Source organism: Thamnophis elegans, chromosome 9 (genome assembly GCF_009769535.1).
Source record: "Thamnophis elegans isolate rThaEle1 chromosome 9, rThaEle1.pri, whole genome shotgun sequence".
Taxonomy (NCBI): domain Eukaryota; kingdom Metazoa; phylum Chordata; class Lepidosauria; order Squamata; family Colubridae; genus Thamnophis; species Thamnophis elegans.
In genome coordinates, this window is record NC_045549.1 from 73,616,257 (window position 1) to 73,622,256 (window position 6,000).

The following is a 6,000-nucleotide window of genomic DNA, read 5'->3' on the forward strand; positions in this document are numbered from 1 at the left end:
GGGGCAAAATTTCCCCCCTCACTTGTGGACATCCTCAGTTTTCCTGTTCCATTAGCCAACTCACCAGAGCCAACTTGTCATGGCTAACTCATCATGTTCAACTCATCTTGGCTAACTCGCTATTGTCAACTCACCATGGTCAACTTGCCATGGCCAACTTGCTATGGCCAACTTGCTATGGCCAACTCATCATGGCCAACTCACCAAGGCCACTCGCCATGGTCAATTCATTGTGGTCAACTTGTCATAGCCAACTCACCATGGTCAACTCACCATGGTCAATTCACCATGGCCAACTTGTTATGGCTAACTTCTCATGGTCAACTCATCTTGGCTAACTCGCTATGGTCAACTCACCACAGCCAATTCATCATGGCCAACTTGCAATGGCCAACTCATCATGGCCAACTCATCATGGCCAACTTGCTATGGCCAACTCATCATGGCCAACTCACCAAGGCCACTCGCCATGGTCAATTCACCATGGCCAACTTGTCATGGCTAACTCCTCATGGTCAACATATCTTGGCTAACTCGCTATGGTCAACTCACCACAGCCAACTCATCATGGCCAACTCATCATGGCCAACTCACCAAGGCCACTTGCCATGGTCAATTCACCATTGTCAACTCGCCATGGTCAACTCGTCATGGCCAACTCATCACAATTTGTCACAGCCAACTCACCATGGTCAACTCACCACAGCCAACTTGTCATGGCCAACTCGCTACAGGGAACTCATCATGGCCAACTTATTTTTAAATTTATTTTAAATAATGAAATTGAATTGATAAATTGCCCCGCGGTGAGCTGGCCAGGCCGAGTTCTCCCATTCCGTCTTCCAGAATGGCTGTTCTCCTCCCCCTCAATTAGACCGATTTCAGATTTCGTTATATTAAAAAATAAAAATAAACCACCTGCAGCTCTTCCACAAAATTCTGCCCTGAAGAAAAAAGTAGGACGATGGAAGACGGTTATGGGTCATCCAGTTGGCGTTATTTGCAGTAACCACTCAGATGGACCTTCTCCAAGATGAGCTATCCCAGACTGGACCTTCAGGTTTTCAACGGTGCATTCTAATAACGTCCATCTTCTTTATATCGATGGAGATTCTCAGTCATCCAGGTCATGGTTGTCCCGAGGGGGCTTTTTCAAGTCAGAACTCAAGAAGCTGCTTGAACTGGAAGCAAAACATCTTCAAGGGAAAACAAAGTCTCGTTGACTTTTGAAGAAGCACCTTTGGGTCCAACTCCTTTGCTGGAAGCTGTCTCTTCTTCTCTTTCCTTCCATCTTCCTGCCTTTTCCAAAGAACTACCCATAGCCTTGCATAATATCTCCAAAAATAAGGCTACGATCTTCTATTGTGTTACTACGCAATCAGAGCTGAACTCTTCTCCAATTACTATAGAGATCTCAGCCATTTTTTCAGTTACTGGTTTAAACATTGTAAAAGAATGAAACAAAATGGCTAATCTTCTCTCTCTCTCTCTCTCTCTCTCTCTCTCTCTCTCTCTCTCTCTCCCTCTCCCTCTCCCTCTCCCTCTCCCTCTCCCTCTCCCTCTCCCTCTCCCTCCCTCCCTCTCTCTTTTTAAAAAAAATCTTGACATTCGATCCTGTCATCCACAACCAGATTTGGAGCTACTAAAATTCCAGCACTTTTTATTTTTATTCATTTATTTAGCTTGTCAAACATGTACGAGATAAGGTACGAGGTTAAAAACGAAAGCTCTTAAAATGGAAAGGAAGTGCATTGGTTTCGCTAAGAAGCAATGAAGGTTCATTTTTCTGCAGGTAGTTCTCAATTTACAACCGCAGTTGAGGTCTCGCTTAGCGCCAAATTTCTGTGGCTAAGCGAGACATTTCAGTCAACGTTGTCCTACGGCAGTGATTCCCAAACTTGGCAACTTTAAGACTTGTGGACTTCAACTCCCAGAATTCTCCAGCCAGCTCTTAAAGTTGCCAAGTTTGGGAACCACTGTCCTATGGTATGACCTTTCTCGCCACCGTTGTTAAATGAATCCCCACAGTTCATAAATTGGTAACAAAGTTGTTAAGTGAATCCGGATTCACTTGGCTCGTCCGAAGGACGCAAAAGGGGACCACAAGACACACACCCCTGGGACATAAATACGAGTCAGTTGCTAAGTATCTGAATTTTGATGATGTAATCATGAGGTTGTTACCACGGTCGTAAGTGTGAAAAATGCTCATAAGTCATTTTTTGGATGCCTTCTAATTTCAAACCATCACTAAAACCGTTGTAAGTAGAGGACTAGTGGTTTTTTTTTTTTTTTTGTCTGTCTCAAAACATTCAATGAGCTTCAAGGTCATTCACCAAAGACACTCAAATTCTCCTTCAGTCTTTTAACCAAAAACTGGACTCTAGGGGAAAATGCATAGACGGCTGCCTTCGCAATTAACTAAAGTTGGGATTTTTAATTTGCATTTCCGAGTTAATAATGGGATTAAAAAAAAGCAAACCATTTTTTAGGCCGTTGTAGGCTGATCTTTAGAAGCAAACGGAAGAAATTTGCTAGGTAGCAAATAAACAAACTCAAAAGGCCCACAAACCTGGTTAGAAAAAAACAGCCTGTACTTCCAAAGAAGTAACACAATGCAATGAACTCAGTTTGCAACACTTTACTGGGAAATAAGTCGTGTTAGATATAATCATATTTACTACCAGAATGGGTTCATGCAGAGTGTAGGCAGTTGTGGTTGAACTTGAAAAGCTAAGCAGAGTCAGACTTGGCAAATCCTTGAATGGGAGACAGGGATTGTGAGTTAAAGAGAAACCAACATCAAATAATTCCCATTTTGATGCCAAGCGAGCGACGCAGACTTATCCACCTTCGTCAAGAGTCAACTCAAACAAAGCTTCCCCTTTTAAAACCCTTCTAAGACCCCCATTGTGCGATCTCTCTCCTAAACCCACTTTAATTCTTCGGATTGCCACTTTCCAAAACCATATAATTGTGGTTTTCGGTTGTGCATTTCCAAAGCCCGAGCGAAAGATTTGTAAAAATGTTAAGTAGGACTCTTATCAAACGTTCTCTCCCTCTCCTTTTTTGCGCTGACATTCTAAAAAGAAGGCAGGAATGGAACCGGGGGAAATAAACGTATTTAAATTTCCGATGGGAATGCCTTCAATCCGTGTTTTTTTTTTTTTTATAATACTTTGCTTCAAACTTCAAACACGTCAAATCCTATTCTGGAAGATCCAGGGTGTTATGGGGAGAGTTTTTTCTTTTCTTTTATTACGTATATTATTGCAATCCGGGTGCAACAATCCGACTAAACAATCCGACTGACCATTTGAAATCGCAAAAAGAAAATAAAAAGAGAGGGGGGAGGGGAAATGAAGGACAGCAAAAACACTATTCAATATATCGATTGTGGTTATGAAACAATCGCAGGGCCTTTCCCCCAAGCGATAGAAATTCTGAACTTTTGCCCAAAGCGTTTTCTCTAATCTAAAATACCAGGAAGGAAGGAAGGAAGGAAGGAAGGAAGGAAGGAAGGAAGGAAGGAAGGAAGGAAGGAAGAAAGAAAGAAAGAAAGAAAGAAAGAAAGAAAGAAAGAGAGAAAGAGAGAGAGAAAGAGAGAGAGATAAAAAGAGAAAGAGAGAGAGAGAGAGGGAGGGAAGGATGGAGGGAGGGAGGGAGGGAGGGAGGGAGAGAGAGAGAGAGAGAGAGAGAGAGAGAGAGAGAAAGAAGAAAATTCATGAATAGAAAAATAGCAGCACAAAACTAGCAACAGAACCAGCATTGGCAACTTACAAATCAGAGCTATACTTTTCTCCGATGTGTAATGGCTATGATAGGATCTCAACATTAAAAATAATAATAATAATAATACATATTCGGCGAGAGAGATGTTACCTAATCTATATCTTACGGCATGCGAGGCCGTCTCCAATTACGAGCAAAACATCCTCTTAAGGGGGGGAAAAACAAAAAGTTTTCTTACTATCCTTCGGAGGTTCTATTCAATTAAATCCCCCTCCCGTTCAAACGCTCCCAGGAAAACTGCTGATTTAAAGGCTTCGGGGTTATCTAGCCGAAACTTGGTACCGAATCCAGCTGCAAACTTCATCCAGGAGACAACACGCTGCACCTTTGCAAGAACTGGACTTTTGGGTGCCTTTTTATATATTTTAAAAAAGGTCTAGATTAAAAAAAAAAATCACAACTGTGCACCCTCGCTGGGCTTGCGCAAGGCAGGTTCCCTCGCCTTTATTGGAGGTGATTGCTCTGATTTTTTTTGAGTCCCCGCTGGGCCAACGGCTACGACACCCCTCCATCCCTAACTCTCAAAAAAGAAAGGGGGGGGGGGGGAAAAAGCCAAATATTGTAACCGTACCTGCTAAGTTGCTCTCCTTCCAGTGCTCACGTACGCCTGCTCTTTCTCCTCCCCCAGGCAGCCTGGCAGTGGAATGCCCTTCAAATCTATGGCTGGGTGGTTTTTGTAAATGTTTTACAAGACGCTCACCAGCCTCTCTCTCTCTCTCTCTCTCGTCCCACCCTTCATGCAAACACAGGAGCGCACAGGATCTAAGGCAACAACAACAACAAAAAAAAAAGCCACGCAACCTTGCCGGCAGGTAACACAAATACAGCAAGGACTTTGAGTCGAAGGCTGCAGGGCGAGGCAGCCATCGGTGGTGGCTGGTTGGTGGTTCGAATAAGCCCCACTTAATTCTTGGCCGCAAAGTGTCTCTCGTTAGCTTGGTTCTAAAGCCAATCTTCCCCCCGCAAAAAACCCACAATCAGGAACCGCAAATAAAGAAGGGGTCGCTAAGCAGGTTTCCTACTGAATCTACGCTCCGATCGAAACACCTTCATAAGTTTTATTTTGTGTGTGTGGGCAATTTGTAATGAACAATCTGAAGGCTGGGGGAAAGAAATGGAGAAGGGGAACGGGGAAGACGAAACTTTCACTGACAACACACGAACAATTCCCAAATGTGTGTGATCACGCACGCACGCACGCACACATGCACACAAGTGTTTTCCCCGTACGGTAGCCTGTCTTCCTTCACTGCCAGTTTTCCACGTCTACTATCCCAGGTTAAAACTCTTTGCCACTTTCGAACCAGCCTTTCTGCATTCCATTCTGGTTAAAAATTACACAAAAGAGAGAACAGAAACTTGTACCGCTGGTATCCCGAGAGGATCTGAAATGATAAAAGTCCGTGCAGCAGGCCAAAGATCTATAGGATAGAATAACAGGGTTGGAAGGGACCTTGGAGGTCTTCTAGTCCAACCCCCTGCTCAGGCAGGAAACCCTACACCGTTTCAGACAAATGGTTGTCCAACATCTTTAAAATGTCCCTTGTTCGAGCATTCACAACTTCTGGAGGCAAGTGATTAATTGTTCTAACTGTCAGGAAATTTCTCCTTAGTTCTAGGTTGCTTCTCTCCTTGATTAGTTTCCACCCATTGCTTCTTGTCCTGCCCTCAGGTGCTTTGGAGAATAGCTTGATTCCCTCTTCTTTGGGGCAACCCCTGAGATATTGGAAGACTGCTATCATGTCACCACTAGTCCTTCTTTTCATTAAACTAGACATACCCAGTTCCTGCAACCGTTCTTCATATGTTTGAGCCTCCAATCCCCCAATCATCTTTGTCGCTCTTCTCTCTGCACTTTTTCTAGAGACTCCACAACTTTTCTACATCGTGGCGACCAAAACCGGATGCCGTATTCCAAGTGTGGCCTTAACAAAGCATTATAATCAACCTTCCCCAAACTGATCTCCACCAAAGGTGTTGGGTTTAACTCCCATAATCCCCAGCCAGGACCATCTTAAGCCACCAGGGAAGTACCAGATTACGGGAGAAGGTTTTCTCACCAAGTGGGACCTTGTTCAGTTCATTCATTCGTTCATTTTATTGGTTAGCTCTTCGGCCGTATCAAAATTCAGCAGTCCAGAAACAAATCGTTACTAAAATTTGGTGAAAGCAATTTAAAACGGGATTGGATAAAATACAATTTGAAAT

General features: G+C 43.5%; 1 protein-coding gene across 5 annotated transcripts in view; it reads right to left on the reverse strand.

Annotated features, from left to right (window-relative positions):
* Positions 1-4,452, reverse strand: part of RBM47 (RNA binding motif protein 47) — a 53,036-nt gene extending 48,584 nt beyond the window's left edge. For 3 of the 5 annotated variants that reach the window (XM_032223744.1, XM_032223743.1, XM_032223740.1), the window contains exon 1: positions 4,364-4,452. The gene's annotated coding sequence lies outside the window, so the exon portion shown is untranslated. Of the gene's footprint in view, positions 1-3,882; positions 3,940-3,970; positions 4,317-4,363 lie in introns of those variants that run through there. The other 2 variants (XM_032223741.1, XM_032223742.1) reach the window with 2 other exon arrangements.
* Positions 4,453-6,000: the final 1,548 nt, after the last annotated feature.